General features: G+C 41.9%; 1 protein-coding gene across 14 annotated transcripts in view; it reads right to left on the reverse strand.

The window, feature by feature from the left end:
- Positions 1–20,897, reverse strand: part of LDLRAD4 (low density lipoprotein receptor class A domain containing 4) — a 432,267-nt gene that overhangs the window by 339,674 nt on the left and 71,696 nt on the right. Inside the window, exon 1 of one of the 14 annotated variants that reach the window (XM_035013822.1) lies at positions 18,570–18,727. The exons of the other annotated variants lie outside the window; for them this stretch is intronic. The gene's annotated coding sequence lies outside the window, so the exon portion shown is untranslated. Of the gene's footprint in view, positions 1–18,569; positions 18,728–20,897 lie in introns of those variants that run through there. 14 annotated transcript variants of the gene reach the window in all.

Below are 20,897 nucleotides of genomic sequence, written 5' to 3' on the forward strand. Positions count from 1 at the left end.
ACTCCAGCCTCCATCCTAACCCAGACTGGGTGGCCATACATTATGTGCTGATTCACACAGGTCTCTGCGAAAATAAGGACACAAAAAGTTTTTGCAAGCTTATCCTTTCTTCCAAAGACTAGAGATAGCAGAAAATGAACAAAATAACAGATCCTCTCTAGTAACCTCCAAATTCTATGAAGCAGGAGGCCCTCTTTAGCACTTCATCACCAAAAATGCTTACATATGTAGATCAAGCCCCACAGCTGAACACAAAGCAGATCAACCCCTTCCTATAGTTAACAATCAGTAAAAAGATCAAAGGTAAAAAAAAAAAAGGAAATTCACACACAAATAGAACCTTGTGTTTCTTTTATATTAGTTTATTACGGTCTCTTTGTCTCTTTTAAGCTCTAGGCTTAAACAAAACATAAGACATATAATGCACCTGAGGCTTAGGAAGAGTTCTCCCCACTGGTCTTATAATTATAATTATTTAAGGTATCTCATTCATATAACTTTAAGAGGAAAATCATGCAGTAGTTTAACTTTGAATTTATTTTTTTTAATGGTGCTTTCCTATAGTTCCTTAAAGTATATAGCCTCCTCTGGATTTTTATTTTTCAGGTTAGCCAAGGGCAGCCTGGATGACTCAGGAGATTTTTCCAAAGCAACCTGAATATGTAGGACTCCTTCTAGTCAGGCCTGGGAGTAGTTCCTCTACATCCCAGCTAATCTACCATCTTTCCTAAACAGGAAGACAAGGAAACCAGAAGGCATTGCCCGTTGTCACAGTCCCTAATGTATTCACCTCCAAAGACCTCCATAAAAGTTATTTTAAAATCTCACCTGGGCACACTGTAATAACCAACTGAAAACATCATTCAGTGTGGTTTGCACTCTTGAGGATGAAACTGGGGTAAAAGTCAGCTCTGCTGGCCAATGAAAGTGGTGCTACCAATGGCCCGAAGAATAATGGTCCCTGAGAGTCCAATGGAAGAGAGCTGATGACATCAAAGAGAATTGACGGACATGAGAGCTTCTTGCTGCCACCACCCCCACCACACCACCCTCTCAGTGCTGCTTCCAGAACACACAAGTATTCTCTCACGTAAGGATGGATCTATAGGCAGAGTATCAGAAGGCTCTGAGTGGGCTCTGCTGCCCCATCCTGACAAGACTGAAAGTCAGCCCCCTGAGTAGTGTGTGTGTGGGGGGGGGGGTTATGCCTTTCTTTTTTTTTTTAATTTTTATTTATTTTATTTATTTATTTCGACAGAGAGAGACACAGCGAGAGAGGGAACACAAGCAGGGGGAGTGGCAGAGGGAGAAGCAGGCTTCCTGCTGAGCAGGGAGCCTGATGCGGGGCTCGATTACAGGACCCTGGGATCATGACCTGAGCCGAACGAAGGCAGACGCTTAACGACTGAGCCACCCAGGTGCTCCCAGGATGGAATCTTATTTGTATTTGTGACCCACCTACCACAAATCTTGGCATATGGGAAGCACTCAATAAACCCTAACTCAACAGTAAAATGGACAGATGAATGAATGAATGAATGAATGAATGAATTTGAAATATAAAATAAGAAAGGTCACACGGATCCTCTACCTTCCCCAGTAACAGTCAAAGCTTTTAATTTGTCCTTATCTTTTTTTTTAAAGATTTTATTTATTTATTTGAGAGAGAGAGAATGAGAGAGAGCACATGAGAGGGGGGAGGGTCAGAGGGAGAAGCAGACTCCCTGCCAAGCAGGGAGCCCGATGTGGGACTCGATCCAGGGACTCCAGGATCATGACCTGAGCCAAAGGCAGTCGCTTAACCAACTGAGTCACCCAGGCGCCCTGTCCTTATCTTTCTAACAGCCCTCCAGGTAGGTATCGTTCTCCTCATTTTGTAGAGCAGGGAACAGAGGCTCAGTGAGTTAAATAGTTTGTCTAAGGCCATAGTAATTAATGCTAAGGGTGGAATAGGAATTTGAACTTCTATTTCTATCAAAACCTACATCTTTCCAAAACACCAAATCATCTTCTTAAGGAAAGCTTAACTCTGCAAAGTTTCTCCAGTAAAATTAAAAAATAAGCAAAAGTAAATAAGGTAACTTCAGAACTAAAAAATAATATTTCTCAGACTGTCTACTGTAAGTAATACAAACCAAAACATGCCAAAACACAAAACTGAAGATCAAAACCCATCTGGAAGCTGTTATTCCAGACAGAAACAGGGAAGGAAACCTGGAAACCTCAGACCCAGTGACAAGGAACTCAGGTCAGGAGCACATGTAGAAGAGGAATCTAGGGGATAAGAAAGCCACAGGGCCAGCTGAGGCTGCCCCCTCTAACCTTCCCTCAGGGGGAATTTACTGGTCATTCCACTCCAGTGCTAATGGCCTCTCTGATCAGATCAGACTGTAAAGTCTCTGAGAGCAAGGACTGTGTCTTCTACCTATATATATTTTTTTCTACCATGACATTCCCCACATTGTACATATCACAAAATGTTAGTTGGATTAATGTTGAATTAATGAATGAACAAATGAATGGCAAACTCTATAAGCAAATCAAATGTAATAAGAGCAAAAAACAAAAAACAAAAAAAAAACCCTGAAGTGCTCCCTGGCCATGGAAAGGGTTAGGTTTTCTTCTGGTTATTAGAGCAAACACAGTCCTACTCTTATCTTTCCCCTGACTGAAAGCCCAAGCAGGCCTAACAGCATCTCCTGTCTTCGTTCTAGTTTGAAAGAAGTGGGTAATGCCAGTCTGCAGATCAAAAGCACTATCATCTTGGCCATTTATCTAGCTCTATATTTCTTTTAAGTGATCACATTATCATTCTATCAGTTTTTGTGCATCTTTAAGTGATCACATTATCATTCTATGAGTTTTTGTGCATCTTTAAGTAATCACATTATCATTCTATCAGTAGTTTTAAGTTCAGTAATATAATTCTTTGGAGAAGGTGGACCCTGTAGAATGAAGGCCATATGGATTCAAATCACAAAGAAAGGCAATAAGGGGCACCTGGGTGGTGTAGTATGTTAAGCGTCCGACTCTTGGTTTCAGCTCAGGTCATGATCTCAGGGTCGTGAGATGGAGCCCTGCCTTGGGCTCCATGCTCAGCATGGAGTCTTCTTGAGATTCTCTCTCCCTCTCCCTCTGCCCCTCCTGTTCTCTCTCTTCCTCTAAAATAAATAAATAATCTTAAAAAGAAAAAAAAGGCATAACCCCCCCCACACACACACACACCAAATTCACTTCTGGGTATCCTGATAAATCACAAATAGAAACTTTTTTTTTTTTTTAATGTTATGTTTGGCCAGTATGGTACTGGCACAAAACAGACACATAGATGAATGGAACAGAATAGAAAACCCAGAAATGAGCCCACAATTATATGGTCAATTAATCTTTGACAAAGCAGAAAAGAATACCCAGTAGAAAAAAGACAGTCTCTTCAACAAATGGTGATGGGAAAACTAGACAGCAACACTCAAAAGAATGAAACTGGACCACTTTTTTACACCATACACAAAAATAAACTCAAAATGGATTAAAGACCTAAATGTGAGACCTGAAACCATAAAAATCCTATAAGAGAACAGAAGCAATAACTTCTTTGACATCAGCTGTAGCAACTTCTTTCTAGATATGTCTCCCGACACAAGGGAAACAAAAAGAAAAATAAACTACTGGGACACATCAAAATAAAAAACTTCTGCACAGTAAAGGAGACAATCAACAAAACTAAAAGGCAACTGGGAGGCCTGAGTGGCTCAGTCGGTTAAGCAACCGACCCTTGATTTCAGCTCAGGCCATGATGATCTCAGGATCATGATATCGAGCCCCATACTGGGCTCCATGCTCAGCTCGAAGTCTGCTTGAGATTCTCTCTCTCCCCCTCCCTCTGCCCCTCCCCTCCACTCCCACGCTCTATCTCTAAAATAAATAAATAGGGGCGCCTGTGTGGCTCAGATGGTTGAGCATCTGCCTTCAGCTCAGGTCATGGTCTCCAGGTCCTGGGATCAAGCCCCACGTCAGGCTCCTAGCTCAGCGGGAAGTCTGCCTCTCCCTCTCCCTCTGCCTCTCCCCCTGCTTGTGCCCTCTTTGTCTCTCTTTCTCTCAAAATGAGTAAATAAAATCTTTTTAAAAAATAAGATAAAATAAATAAAATCTTTAAAAAAAAACAACTAAAAGGCAACCTAAGGAATGGAGAAGATATTTGCAAATGACATATCCAATAAGGGGTTAGTATCAAAAATATATAAAGAACTTATAAAACTCAACAACCAAAAAACAAATAATTCAGTTAAAAAATGGGTAGAAAACATGAATAGAAGTGTTCCAAAGAAGACATACATATGGCCCAACAGATACACGAAAAGATGTTCAACATTACTTATCATCAGGGAAATACAAATCCAAACTATGATAAGATACCACCTCACACCTGTCAGAATGGCTAAAATCAACAACACAAGAAACAACAGGTGTTGGCGAGGATATGGAGAGAGGGGAACCCTCTTGCACTGTTGGTGGGAATGCAAACTGGTGCAGCCACTTTGGAAAACAGTAAGGAATTTCCTCAAAAAGTTAAAAATAGAACTACCCTAGATCCAGCTTCACACTACTGGGTATTTACCCGAAGAATACAAAAATACTAATTCAAAGGGATAATTATACCCCTATGTTTACAGCAGCATTATCTACAATAGCCACATTACGGAAACAGCCCAAGTGTCCATCAATAAATGAATGGATTAAGATGTGGTATACACACACACACACACACACACACAATGGAGTATTACTCAGCCATAAAAAAGAATGAAATCTTGCCATTTGCAATAACATGGATGGAGCTAACGAGTGTTATGCTAAGTGAAATAAGTCAGTCAGAGGAAGACAAATACCATATGATCTCACTCATATGTGGAATTTAAGAAACAAAACAAACTAGCAAAGAAAAAATAAAAGAGAGAAAGGCAAACCAAGAAACAGACTCTTAACTAAAGAGAAAAACTGATAGTTACCATAGGAGAGGTGGGGGGATGTATTAAATAGGTGATGGGGATTAAGGAGGGCACTTGTGATGAGCACCAGGTGATGTATGCAAATGTTGAATCACTATATTGTACACCTGAAACTAATATTACAGTTAACTAACTGGAATTTAAATTAAAACTTTAAAAAAACTTCATGTTTGGCAAGAGCTCGGAAGTTAAGTCACATGGGCACTTTATATCACACCAGCAGATCTAATAATGACAACTTTGTGATAATTTATGCAATAGTTCATATAGCACAGATTATCTTAAATAAACAATGGTCTCCCATGGGTCAGCCTTTCCATTCAACAGTGTCTGTGAGGAAGGAACTCCGAAACTGAGCAGAATGTTCACTTTTCATCCCACAGCCAGGCTTCTGAAAGTGCTCTGGCAAAACTCTCCAGTGCCCTCCTAATTTCCAGATCCAATGCGCATCTTTCAGTCGCTGTCTTCTATGACCTCTCAGCAGCATCTGATGCTCCAACAGCCCCTGCCTGTCCCCCTCCACAGTTACCAGGACTCCACTCTCCCAGTCTCTCTCTGACCATCAATGGCCTCTGACACCCTTGCAGCATCTCTTCCTCCACCGAGCCCTAAAAATTTGCTGCTGCCTAGAGTGCTTTCCTTAGCAAAATCACCCATCCTGAATTTTACTGACTTTACCTAAATTTGCTTACCAACAGAGAAATGCTAAAGGATAGCAAGAAGAAGGGAGTAAGAGGAGGAAGAAGAGGATAAACCACAGGCTTGCTCAACGACACCTATGTAATTGGAAACCACACAGCCAAGACTAAACTGTGTACAGAATTGAGCCGAGGCTGTCCAATGGCAGGAATTCAAGGCCTAATGCTGAAAAGTCACCTTCATTTGCTTAAAATGATATACAGTTAGAACAGAATGCTAACAGACAAGACAGACTTACTGTAGTTGACAAAAATAATACCCAGTATAAGCTGGTAACAGCTCCAGCAGGGACAGGCTGAATCCTCAACAAATAATTTTTCAGAAAGCTAGACATCAGACTAGCTGGTATTTTTCAGTCTTAAATACAGTCATCCCAAAGTCCCTCTTTCCCGTGTCTCCTGTATCACTCCCAGTATCCCTCAGACCCCACTTTCACCCCATCTCCCAAGTCAAAGAAAATGCTTACTCCACAAAGATGGATCATATATAAGATCTTATTCTAAGTGATCAAGGTAAAATTGCTGTTCTGAGAACAATTCTAATGTGTGTGTGCACGCGGGGATGGGTCCCTCACACAACGAAGCAATTCTCAGACACCAACAGGGTGTCCAAGGAGAATTCAACTGAATTCTGATGCTATCTACCCAGAGATAGCATCAGATCCGACAGGGTAAGGGCTCAGTCCTGCAACACTGTTCTCCCCTGCCAATTCAGGGCCAGTCACGGGCCCAGGTTGTTACCTGTCCTTCTGACCTAACTGCTATACAGAAGAGGTTCCCACAACCTCCTCCTTGGATTTCAGATGCCAGTCACAAATCCAGGTTGTTATCAGTACTTCTGACTGACTAGCTATAAAATCAGAGGTTCCCAGAAGCTCCTCCTCAGATTCCATTAATTTGCTACAGTGGCTCACATAACCCAGAGAAATATCTTACTTACTAGATTATCATTTCATTATAAAAGGATGTAACTCAGAAACAGCCAGAAGGAAGAGATGCATTCGACAAGGTGTGGGGAAAGGGCACAGAGCTTCCAAGCCCTTTCCAGGTGCTACACTCTCCCCAATCTCTCGGTATTCACCAACCTGGAAGCTCTCCAAACACTGTCCTTTGGAATTTTTATGAAGGCTTCATTACATACATTACATTGATTAAATATTGGCCATTAGCGACTGTGTCAACTTCCAGCCCCTCTCCCCTCCCTAGAGGTCAGGGAGTGGAACTAAAAGTTCCAACCCTCTAATCACCAGGTTGGCTCCATTGGCAACCAGCATCCCCATCCTTAAGTGCTTTTCAAAAGCTTACTCATTAACATAACAAATAACACCTTTTATCACTCTCAATGCTTAGGAAATTCCAAGGGTTTTATAAGCTGTGAACCATGAATTATAAACAAAGACAAATATATATAAGAAATATATTATGGTCATCTGAATAACCAAATATATATATATATATCTTATAAATCACAATATCACTCACAAAGGTCTAAGTTAACTGACGGACCTAATTTGTCTTTTTAAGGTCTTTAACGTCATTACCACATGAATACTGAGTACTATGGAGACCATAGGAGATGGGGTAATGTATCATATCAGACTCCTCCCCATGAACCAACCCCCAAATCCTCAGTAAACTCACATAGAGAAAAATAGAATTGTAAGTAATAAACATAACAGGCTTGGCTTGCAAGAGAAACTGGGAACCAGAACGAATAGAAAACGACATATCTGGAGTTCTATTTTCATTGGCCAGATCATCCTCATCCAACTCAAGAATTCCCGAGGCTACTTGATGGGTACTTGTTACCAGTATTCTGAGGCACTCTAGACTGACACTCAGAGCCACACCCTACTTCCCTTCCGTGACAGTGCATAGTCCCTCCAGGAAGCACCACTCACAGCTCTACACATCTAATACACCCCACTGAGAGCATGCCCTTCATTTTACACTTTGGGTGGCAATTAAAATTTCTTTCCAGTTATGGGAAATGGAAAAATGTAGTAAATATATTAAATAAAGTCAAGAAGAAAGGACAAAAGCAAATTACACAAAACAAAAAGCAAATATAATTTGAATAAACTGTTATTTTTAGGTTTTAGAAACAGAAACCAACAGAATTTCAAAAACCAGTTAATCCTAAACAACACTGTGGTTCTACAGCCAAGTTGGAAATTCCTTCCTAACTGTGACTCAAAATCCAGAAGCCACAAAAGAAAGAATGATAAATATAACCACATAAACATCAGAAATTTCAGCCTGGTAAAAATCAGTTAAAAGACAAATGACAAAAACTTCAAAACAGTATTTGCAAGTTTTATCACAAAATCTACTTCCCTAATATACAAAATGCTCCTAGAAATCCATGAGAAAAAAAAGTACAATCCACGAATAGAAAGGGCTCGCACAATCACATGAAAGATGCACAACTCCTCACAGTAATAGAAATGTACGTTAAAACTACATTTAGATACCACTTTCCCCCTATCTTTTTGATAAACTCCCAAAATGTGGTAACATGGTCTATTGCTAAGAATGTGGTAAAACATGCACCTTCACCCACTGCTGATGGGGTGTGCAATGTCAGTCAAAACTACAAATGCATATATTCTTTTGAATTAACAATTCCAAATCTGGGAATTTATCCTTAAGGTTATGACTGCATGTGATTAAGTGCAATGAAATACGTTATTCATTGTAATTTGTTTGTATAAGCAAATTTGGAAATAAGTCAAATGTTCATCAGTAGAGGAATGACCGGTTCAATAAATTATGGCACATGTATTAAATGGGACACCAGGCATCTCTAAACAGGAGGGGAGGGGAGGGGAGGAAAGGAGAAAGAAGGGATGAGGAGGAAGGAAGCTTTGTATATGCTGATATGGAAGGATCTCGAAGACACATTAAGCATGAAAAGCAAGGTGCAAGAAAATGGGTATGAGACCTTTTGGATAGACAGAGGGTGGTGATGATTAATATATTTTCAAATTTATTTATAAATATATAAGGAAATTCTAGGAAGATATATAAGAAACAATAACAGTGATTATGGGGACAGAGTAGACAGAAGTAGACTTCTGAATGAATACCTTTTGATAATTGATTTTATTTTGAACCATATAATATTACCTAATAAAAAAAGTAATAATAATAATAGTTTTTAAACATGATATTACAGTTGTCTTTCATACCAGATTCCATTATCAGCAAGCTGACGCATAAGAAGACTGTGCGTCCACTTTCCTCAGATGATCTTTTTGTCTCCTCCATCATTTACCCCTCCCCATTCTCAGGGGATCCTTAATATTTCCTCACGGTACTTAGCTAACCAATCCTCTATCCTCAAGCCTGTTTCTAGGACAAGGAGTTTCAGAAAACAGAAATTATTCTTGAATATCATAATTTGAAATAAAACACATGGAATCCATTGTCCTAAAACTGCACTACATAAACCTGAAAGAGCTGAAACCTCTTGGGTTAATCAAATGAGAATAGCTGGTTGGTACTTGCATAGGGGTGAGTATGAAAGACAACCACCCTCCCTAGCCTCTTCCCCAACTCTTGCCTAGGTGGTCTGACCCACAGCCTGCACTGTGCCAGACCTCCAGGGGTATCTAAGGTCCAATGCCTTTGACAACATCAACCAAGACTGGAGCTGAGCATGGAAGCCACAAAGCCACCCACGGGTCCTGGCATGAAAGACTCTGGGGTCCAAGACGACCCACCTGGATGGAGGTACCTGGATGCATCCTTGCACAGTACAGAACTATACTCAAATTTTTCCAGCTGTTTACTTTTACATCCTAAAACTTTCCAGAAATGACTTTCCCTGGTGATAAACTGCACTCTCAAACATTTCAGGCCATAGTTTTTGCAAGACTGCTTGGCCTCTGTACAATTTAAGCGAGTTCCTTCTTATCATCGTATCTTATAGAGCAATTAGAACCACTTTAATTCTTTTCTTTTAGAACCTAGTGCTCATCTATTTAAACCCTTTAATCAAGAGAGCCATTGGAACAACACATGTGCTTTCCATTCACAAAAGTGCTTTATTTTGTTTTGTCTTGTTTTAGCTTCCTTCTTTTGTATCATCTTGGGAAATGAGGAGCAGGAGAGTTAGTTCAGAAAAATTTAGCTCACATATAAAATAACTCCTTTTTCCTTCATCAAAAGCTAAGTCCTTAGAGGGCAAAGTTAATCCACTTCCCCTTCAGTGGATATGAGAAGATGCACGGGTAACGCCAAGATGGCCAGGCAGGCATCAAGACCACGTACGGTGTGTAGTTCCACACACGCTCTCCTTATGCCGCACTTGTGCCTTTACTGTTGGCAACTACAGGGTCAACTGAGCAGCCAAAGTCAGACAGCCTTACACTGCAGGAGAAATGTAGAGAATCAGTCTATTCATTAAAGACTACCCCCCAATAAATCTTTCTAAAAAGAAGGAACCAAAAGCTTTCCTTTTGGACCATGGCCAAGTTCTCATTTTACAACCAGCAGCAGGTCCCAGTACTCCAAAACAGAAACAGCAACTGCATATTTTCCTCCTTTCCCTCTGCAGCTGGAGAGCAAGCATGAAGTCCCCAGGGAGAGACCACGGCGGGGGGCAGGGGGGACTGACTGTCTCCAGGAGCCTTCTCACCTGCCTGTCCTGTTACAAGAACAAATGCAAACATTTTCCTTTCATTCTGGCAGTATAAATTTCCAAAAGGCACTCCTCTGCATTTGGCCTTCATGCACATGAGTTAATATGTGAACTAAAAACGTAAAATACATCCCATAAATAACACTGAAACAGGTAAAACAGCGTAAAGCCTCCTTAACCTAACCCCAAACTACCTGTTCTCCTGAAGTATCACTTACCTCAGGTAGCATCAGTCCTTCCTGAAGCAGTTGCTTTTTAACAGTTTTCTTGGAAACTAAATACCATCCTAGCAAGCTGTTACTCCCCTCCACAGAGCTGCTGAAAACTAATAATTGAGCTACAAACACCAGGTTTGGCAAACTTTGGCTACAGAAAACCATTAATCTTATGATGGCATTTTAGAGGTCTCCACAAAATCACATTTCCAAATGAAATAAACCTAGTCTCCCAAACTGGGCTGCATTGGAACAAGGAAACAAACAGCCCGAGACAGCAATGAATTACAAATGGCATGCTAATTACCAGTCTACATCCAGAAATAGCTGAAGACTGCAGGATTTTTGTTGTTGTTGTTAAAATAACTACAGCCTTTATTCTAGGGTTGGGCAAAAGCATCTGATTTATTCAAATGCTTCAGCTTCTAAACATAATCGCATTTATATGTACTTATCTAGGAGGGGGAGTGGCTGGAGAGAAACTCTGGGGGTGGGGCATGGGCTCCCAGAGACAGCAGTGGGTGATCAGTAGAGAGCAGCAGACCACGGGGCATGTCCACAGGCAGGCATCGCCAAACCCACCTGGCAAAGCTGACATTGGGGGGGAGAGGCGCACCTGGGACAGGGAACAACAGGACACTCTCCTGTTTGCCCTGTTAGTGGTGTTCATCTCAGACCCTACAGAAGAAGGAAGGGGACAGTGGAAACCAAATCTCTACAGTGCCTTTTAGCACCTTCATCACTTATTCCACGGTAGGCGAAAAACCAGTAACAATGCCCAGGAGAGTTTTACAGAGTTTTGATTAGAGTCCTGCTTTCAAGATATTTACAATCTGCTAAAAAGAAAAACAAGAAAAAGTGCATGAGCATGACAGAAACGTGGTCTTCTTGTCCACTGAGCTAGGTTTCCTAAGGACAAGATGAGAATCTCTCTGTGCATGTGTGAGATCAGCTCAGGAGATAAATACTTCACCCGAGATTCCTGTTCATGCTGTGGATGAAGAGTGTGCCCTACAATGTTTACTTTCAAAATCTGGAGTCTGAGCCCTGTTGAGAGACTAACCCTACCCTATCCTCTCGCCCCAAACTTCAACCTTCTATCACCTTACTACCCCCCAAAATATGTCCCATCCTCCCAACCCTACTCTCAAATTCTAGAATGCTCCAGCAGCAAGTCTCCTTCAAGGTATTCTGCTTCAGCAAAAGTTTCTCCAGCTTCATGGAGCTGTAGGCAAAGGGTGTTCTTGAGTCAAATAAGTTTAGGAAATTCTGGGTTCAACAACACAGGTTTTCTTTACCACAGGACTTCTCACGGCATCTAATATGCCAATGGTACATTAAGAATCTCCAAGAAAGGGGAGCGCCTGGGTGGCTCAGTTGGGTCAGCATCCAACTCTTGATTTCAGCTCAGGTCATGATCTCAGAGTTGTGAGATCAAGCCCCTCATTGGACTCTGCACTGGGTGCGGAGCCTGCTTAAGACTCTTTCTCTCTCTCTCTCTCCTTCTGCCCTCCCCTCCAAATAAATAAATAAATAAACAAGAATCTGCAAGAAAGGGACTTAACAGACAGTATTTATAAAATTCAGTTGACTGGAAAATCTTTTCTTTTGCCCACCTCCTAAACTCTGAACACACGCTGGGCTAGGCTCTGGGCCCACCTTCTCCTTCCACTGTTAGACAAACATTCACTGAGCACCTACGCCCTCCAGGCACGTGCTGGATGTCAAGGATATAAACATGGAAAAGACACACACTCCTCAGGTATTCAGAAACTCTGTAATGTGAGCTGCTTAAAGTAATGCAGCTGGTTAGCAACTGGTTTCAGAGCTTCAACTAGTTGCCAGCTCCCAGTTCACCACACTTCCTTTCTTACCACACCACATCTCTGCTCATAAGAGGTGTTCAGCTTGAGAAATTTAAGATCAGATGGAGGTCTCCATAAGCCTAAATCCTTCATTAAAATAGAACACAATGCATTCCCTTTGCCCACTTGAACAATCCTGTTTAGTGTTAACACAATGAAGGAACTCTTGAATAAGGTGGCTGATAATATAAAGATGAAATAAAGATACCAAATTCCCTCATCCTGCTGTTGAGTACTCAAGTTTTCATTTCATGGCCAATTTTCACATACCTGCCCCAAAAATAAGCCACGATGATTCTAGGCATCTCCACTGGGACAGGCCTACAGGAGGCAGCAACACCGCCCAGTATAGGTACTGGTCCCTGCACCAAAGACCTCCCTTCGCCATGTCCTTAGGGCAAAAGACCATCAGAGCAGAAGTTGCCCCTCTTCTTTTTAAAGATTTTATTGATTGATTGATTTGAGAGAAAGAATGCACGCGTGAGAGAGTATGAGCGGGGGAGAGGGGCAGAAGGAGAGGGAGACGCAGACTCCTGCTGAGCAGGGAGCCCGACTCGGGGCTTAATCCCAGGACCGTGGGATCATGACCTGAGCCGAAGGCAGACGCTTAACCGACTGAGCCACCCAGGCACCCTGAGGTTGCCCCTTTTGTTGCTAGGGCCCCACAACAAGGGTTCAGGTTCCCACCACAATCATCCATTCTGCCTCAAGAAGTTAGGCAGGAAAGGGTGGGTGGGAGCATGGGAAGGAAAGCCACAGTCTCTTCTCTGTGCTCTGGATTAGCCCCATCTGCAAGAAAGCACTGGCTGGGCTTTAAAACCATGGCTCTCCAGAGATAAGCAAGGACCAGAAGCTGTGGCTGGGAAGGGTGGAGTTCCTCAGGAGCCAAAAACTTGTCAGACACTGGGTAGAGCCAGATGGGCTATGACCAGCTATTCTCCTGAATATAGGCATTTTCTCTCCAGACAGAGCCCACAGAGCCCCCTTTACCATGAAAGGCTGATCTGTGCAGGCATCAGGTGAACACAGGTAGGCAACCTTTCAACCCACCCCCTCTTTTGAGGGGAACAGCATCTTCTAGGAGCCCAGGAGCATTGGACTCCCCCTTGTTTCTACACCCCTACAAGAGGACCCTAAAACACACTTCACCACCAATGCAGACATCACCAACAGTATCCATGAGGAGGTCACAAGTCTGAATGTCTCCCTGAAATTCACTTGTAACTGTCATGGCAGCCTGGCTCCCCCACTTAAAACTAAAAATTGCATCACAAAGGGCTTTAATCTTAAGTCCAGGACTGGCTCAAGAGTGCTAGTCCCAGCTGCACACATATCTGGCCCACAGAGTCAGTTATTTGGGCTTTCTCTTCCTCTGAAGCAGAGGGGTTGAGGGGGATAGGGAGTGTTACCCATTTAACTTAAGGTTCAGTGAGGAAGAGGCAGGTGTTCCAAAAACAAAACTCTAAAGAAAGATTTTTAAATGCTTTTACTTTGAGATATCAAACAGGCTCACTATAAACTTGAAAAGCTCTGCCACTGCTCTTAAAATTTGTTAATTTCCAGAAAGAGTCTGGCCCAGGATCCATCTTCCATAGCCGCTCGCACACATCCACTGTCCACAGCAGTAGGGTACAGCTGATGGTGGAGGTCGCTCTGATGTCCTGTACGGACTGGGCGCATTATAAAAATCTTCACTTTTCAAAGGAAATCAACACCCCCTTTTGTTAACTACAAATGTCCACTTCAGATGCTTACCTACATGCTATATACAATCACTGCTCTAAGTATTCCATCTTTGAACTTCGGAGGGAATGATGAAGGCATCCCATGGATGTTTCCCCCAGACTTTCAAAAATAGAGTAATTTCAAACAACCTTCTACGTTCAAACTACACATGACATACTGACTTCTGCTTTCCCAGAATTTGACAAGAGGGCGCACTGATAATCCTACTTGTCCAGGCCTCAGAAGAATCCCAAGTTGAAGCAGGACAGACTTAAACTAGACCACTGCACCCCAGGTGCTCAGCAGCAAGTCCTGTCACTGCCAAACTAACCCCAAGAGCTATGTCCTGATCAAAGTGCATTTTTACCCAAGCTCCTTGCCCCAGACCCAATAGGCCAGTGAATTTCTACCAGATTCTACTGAACACCAGCTTCCCATTGATAAATGCTGGGAGTCTCCACTGTCTTTAAAAGCTAAGCACCGGGGCACCTGGCTGGCTCACCTGGTAGAACATGCAACTCTTGATCTCAGGGTTGAGTTCGAGCCCCACGCTGGGTGCAGAAATTATTTAAAAATAAAATCTTTTCAAAAAAATAAATAAATCAAAGCTAATCACCCCTTACTCTTGTACTATCTCACCCTAGGACCAGAGTTCTGCCCCTGAACAACAGCAGGGAGGCTGCACCTCCATAGCCACCTGGCTCCCCCATGGCTATGCCGGGCCTCTCCACAGTGCCCCTACATGCCTGCTCCAGGGAGCCCTCCTACAAATAGGAGACTTCCCACTCTACTGCCAGCTTTAGTCCAAATCCTAGCCCAACTGCTCCTTCTCATCTGAATGATCAAAGAAAGGCCGAGCCATCATCTTAGATAGGACAGATAGGCCTGGCAGAAACTCTATGTTAGACTTGAAATTTGGGCACCAGTATCATGGCTCTGGCATTCAGGAAACCATGTTTCAATAACTGGAACTGGTACTTCCCTTCAATCTGGTCCCTCTGTTTACCAGGCTCCAGTAAAGAGGGTTGAATTGTCCCAGCCCTTTATAGGATACCAGAAAAAGGGCTGTGTGACCTCTACCGGGTAAGAAAACACCAAAGAGCACAGTGTCACTCCTCCCCTTCCCCTCCACCCTCGAGTCAGCAAAGCAAAGGCCCCTCCAAGATGCAGAGACCCTTGGGGCCCCAGAGTCACTCAGTCCCAAGGCCAGACATGGGGACCTGGGGACGTCTCTCACCAAAGAGGTCAGTAATTTCCTTTCAGACCATGCAGCCAAATGAAAAGCAAATGCCCAGGAGAGAATGTTAAGCAGTGAATGGTGTACCACAAAAGGCCAGGTACTTCATGTATGGTATCTCCTTCAGCCCTGCAAGAATCCTATGTGAGTTTAAGGTGTTAGCTCATTTTACAGATGAAGAAACTGAAATGCACAGAAGTGAAGGAACATGCCCACGGTCACATAACTAGTAATTGGTAGGCCCAGAAATCAAACCCAGGTCTGTCTGCTTCCACAGATCATGAACTTTTCACACAGCCATGGGATTATGACCTTGTAGAAAGGACATTTTTAAAATTTTTTAAATATTAAAAGACAAAAGAAATGCACAGGAAGAAAAAGAGTTGTATGAAAATAATGAAACCATAGGTGACTTTTGCCTTTTCCTTTGTTCCTAAATTTTTTTACTTTTATCACTTAAAAATGTTTTAAATTAAGAAAGAAAATGTTAGTCACAAATCAAAACTGTACGTATATCAGTGAATGGGTACTTTCCATGAGTTCTATTATAATTTCTTAAGAAAACAAAATGGGGCCTGTCAGTTATCAGTGATATTCCTGGAGAGACACATGGAAGGCAAAAACCCCTGTCCCCACATGGTCAGAGGGGGCCATCTGATCAGTATTGGTCACTTTGGGGCTACAGCCTTAAATTCCTAGAACAAGCTTTCCAGAGTTCCTTTTCCCTACTTTATGCAAGCTTATATTTAAGAATTCCAGAAGATTCGGGGTGCCTGGGTGGCTCAATTGGTTAAGCATCTGCCTTCGGCTCAGGTCATGATCCCAGGGTCCTGGGATCGAGCCCCACATTGGGCTTTGTGTTCAGTGGGGAGTCTGCTTGAGGAGTCTCTCTCTCCCTCTCCCTCTACCCCTCCTCCACTCACTCACTCTCTCCCTAAAAATACATAAAAAAATATTTAAAAAAATATTTAAAAAGCACACACATGAACATACACATTACAGCTTACTTCTATTGGAAAGGTCTGAAGGCCTCATAGGAATACGTGTATTTAAGCAACAGCAGCTATGCCATTTGTTCCAGGTATTCAAGAGCATGAAACCACAACATGAAGATTTTCTTCCTACTTGAACGTCACCAACCACAACCATTATAACTTACTGAGTATAATGATGTTAAACATTTCAAGGTGCCAGGTGAGCCTTTAAAATTCATGCCACTTCTTCCACAGGTTTAAGCTTACATACAATGCATTTGGATATGTAAAGCTATGTTTTATGTTCCTGGTAGTCCTGGGTGACAGCCCAACTACAGGCTGTCATGTGGGGAGACGCTGAGGGAGCCCTGGGCCCACACTTGGGCTTCCAAACGTAGAAGCCCCTGGTTTTCCCTGGTTCAGGCTCAGGCACCATGTGTGTGATCTCCACACACATGGCTTGATAGGGTAGTGATTCTATAATAGGTACTCTACAGAAGAATCAACTTCCAAGGTTTCCCCAGTTACAAGGGCCATCACAGCTTTCTAAAATGTTGGGCACATTACACGAGGTTATATATGTTGGTATGGCAAGGGCAAGCCACTGTATGAGGGAAAATTCTAAGCAAAAGAGTAAAGTAAATATCTCGAGTTTCTACAAAGTCCAGACACCAACAAGGAGCCTCACTACTGTTGATACCTTTGTTTAAGCAACTTCCCTTAGGAAAGCTGTTGGCTTAATTCTTCAGTTGCAAACAAAGATTCCATAACTCATTTCTTCCAGGGCAAGAAGGGTTTACCTACAAATCAAATGCTTAATTTTCATTTGTAAACAAAATATTTAAGTATGTCCCTAAAATCTGACCAGCCAGTCCTCAAAGTGTTTTTTGTTCCTCAGCATTTTCTAACAACTACTGAATAAATCTGAGAGAATTCACTCTTATACCCATTAACAACACTGAAAATTTCTCAGCTCTTCTAACAATATAAGACCAAATGAAAAAGATAAATATTTTTTACTGTTCTACACAAGAGGCTGGCACTCAAACAAGTAGGCAAGCTGCACTAACATCAATTATGATGTGAAAAGTATTCAACCAGAATTTTCCTAGCAACCATTAAAATTATCATTTTCTTTCTTTCTTTTTTTTTTTTTTTTTGAGAGGGAGAGAGGGGGTGGGGGAGGCAGAGGGAGCGGGAGAGAGAATTTTAAGCAGGCTCCACGCCCAGAGTGGAGCCCTATGCAGGGCCCAATCCCACAACCCTGAGATCATGACCTGAGCTGAAATCAAGAGTCAGACGCATAACCAACAACTAAGCCACAGGCGCCCCCAAAATTACCATTTTCACATCAGCTGACAATACCCTCCATCCACACCCTGTGGTGTAGAACAAGGTCTGAAAGGGGCACAGGCTGCAGTGCGGGGCTCTCACATCAAGGCTCACTCCATCATTTACTCACGGTCTGACTCTGGGCATGTCACTTAACATCTCTGACTTGTATTTCCTCATTTGTAGTTGAGGTTTTTGAATATATATGATAGCTTTGGTCCCTTTCAATTCTAAAGAAAAAGATACAACTTGCTTTTCTGTTAATAACAGCTTTGAACTACCACAGACCTTATCCTTTTGATGACAAAAATCTCTTGCTATGTATTCAGATTGAGTGATTAAGCTTTTTTAAGAAGAGACCATTTATCATAATTATCTCATATTTAAGCCATTTCTGGTCAGGTCCTTCTGATGTGCTCCCAGCCTACAGCCTCAAAATGACAGTCACCTTGACCATCACCAGCCCTTTCATCATGGGCAGTAACTAGCATTTAACATGTACATTTCTCAGCTTACTTTATAGAATTAAACTTAAATAGCCAGAGGTTAAAAGAAGAACCACTAGGACAAATCTGTCATTCCAACCTCACAAACAATTTACCATAAATTTAGAGAGAGCTACTACTGAACTTGTACTAAAGAACTCCTCCAGCCCCCACAAGTCTGTGAGCCTGACTCCTACAAGATCCCTAAAGAAAACAGGCCTACCTTCAGACAGTGCCATTAACATAGGATTTTCTAGAACTTAAAGCAAGGTAAGATGCACTATTAAAAAAAAAGTTTAAAGATAAACTTTAAAAGTAGCTTTAGAGGATGATCAGAAGAGGTGACAATGACTAATAAGGTAATACTGACACCTAAAAACTCACATGCACTGTGAAAAAAATGAAGGAAGGTGACATTCATCCAAGACTTCAGAGTGAGGCAGTCAAACACTTTTTTTTGAAAAAGCACCCTATGGACGCCTGGGTGGTTCAGTCCGTTAAGTGTCTGCCTTCGGCTCAGGTCATGGTCCCAGGTCCTGGGATTGAGTCCCGCGTCGGGCTCCTTGCACAGCGGGGAGCCTGCTTCTCCCTCTGCCACTCCCCCTGCTTGTGCTCTCTCTCTCTCTGTTGACTAAATGAATAAAATTTAAAAAAAAAAAAAAAAAGCATCCTGAAATTGTGATTCAATCTAAAAGTGAACAATAAGACAACTGTACTCCTGTATTTCTTCTTCTATGATGGCAATGAAGGGCTGGTGTAATACAGTATTCCAGTCCAGCCATGACAACTCATTTGTACATTATTTGCATACATCTGCATAACTTCTATACAAGTAAGTGTTCTCTTCGTATATCTAAGTTTAATTAAATAATTTCAGTATCTGTTCAGAGATGGTACAGGGGAAACAGAAGCCATAAAATAACCACAGTCCAACTACGCTGACTTAGAGAAAGCATACAAACACATAAACTAACACATGAGATCAGGTACAGTTTGTCTATGTGGCAAAAGCTTCACACCAGCAACCTAGAAATAATGTCTCTTCCGCTAAGTTAATATGTCCATAAAAAGATGAGTTTTCCTTTTTTGGAAAGGAAATTCTACAGAGGCCATAGAAAGGATATAATTCTACAGAGCATAGAAGGGATATAAAACTGAATTACAAGGAATGCCAACCCATGCTCCAATGTTTCAAAGATCATCAAAAAATGTGTAACTTTGTCAAGACCTAAACCAGTGACTTAGGGTTTATGCTTTCATCATGTGTCTACCTTAAAAATTAAAAGGTCAACAATGAAGGCTCACAGTATTCCTTTGATGGGGTGGCCAAGACCCAGAAACAAAGCACACCTGCCTCAGGAGCATTCTTACCAACACCCAGAATTCATCTACTGGAGTCCCCACTGCCTTGGTCATCATCCAATTTCCTAGTGTCTCCTGAATTGGAAAGATCCCAGATCTCTCTCCAGTGGCCTTTGTTCTCCAGAATTACCAGAGAACAATAAAAGGGTAGCAAATAAAAAAACTTATATCAGGACTGTTGATCTCCCACAAAGCAGAAGGCAGCTTATTGCTGCCTCATTTACTGCAAAGTAAATCCTCCATGTAATAATCAGAAAACAATGTGCTGCTTAATCAGGTGGAGTAAGCAGAAACCAAGAAATCTCCAACTTCCATGCTTCATGATATTCAATCAATCATGTGGCTCTCTTATGCTCCAATTTCTTTACCTAGAGGCATGATTTTTAAAAGTTTTCAACATTGCCATTATAAATTTTGAAGAACTGGACATGAGAAAACTCACCCAAGAGTGTCCTCTCTCCTTTCTCAAAATGTATTAGAGATGTTTCATTTCATTTGGCATTGTGAAGGGTATCCCAAAGCCTAAAGACTAAAGAATGCTGAGATATTTCTAGCACTAAAGAGATTTTGTAACTCAGGTTTCCCTGACTTATAGTCATTTCAAGCCACATAGCCATCTGAATTAGCTGGAGAAACAACACAGTAGAGCATGGCTCACAGAATCACAAATATGCACAGAACACATCCAGGAATAATGTCAGTAGCCAACCCACAGATAATCTATGTTCACATGAAGATGCACTCAACATTGTTGTTATTGTTTGCCATATGCTTTTGAAACACTAAGGCAACACTTAAGACCCAGAAAAACATCAGGCCTTCAGAAATGCTTTATCATTATCTCCATCCACTCTACCATCCAAATAGCAGACAAATTGCTTCTTGAGGACACGGAACTTCTGAATCCCATAGTGCTTTTTTGTCAAAAAAAAAAAAATCCCATAGTGCTTTCTTGAGCCCCTGGATGACACACAACAAACACATAAGGACTGGCTATACTGAAAGTACCAAACATCTAACACTTCTTGTTGGTAGCCTAGAAGGGAAAGTCTTGTTTCACTGGGACATTTTGCAAAATTTCATCTGATTGGTCAAAAGTAACCTAATCAGCTAGCCCAACAGATTTAGGGGTAATATTCCTAAGGTAAACAGAAAACTCCCTGTGCTATAAACACTGCTTGGGACTCTCAGTTCTAATCTCAAAATAAAAGGCACAATTTTCAAAAAAAGAATTGTAAGAAAGGAAAGAAAAGAAAAGGAGGGGAGGGGAAGGGAGGGGAGGGGAGAGGAGAGGAGAGGAGAGGAGAGGAGAGGAGAGGAGAGGAGAGGAGAGGAGAGGAGAGGAGAGGA

Source organism: Mirounga leonina, unplaced genomic scaffold (genome assembly GCF_011800145.1).
Source record: "Mirounga leonina isolate KUSES-001 unplaced genomic scaffold, KU_Mleo_1.0 Mir_167, whole genome shotgun sequence".
In the NCBI taxonomy this organism is placed as follows: Eukaryota; Metazoa; Chordata; class Mammalia; order Carnivora; family Phocidae; genus Mirounga; species Mirounga leonina.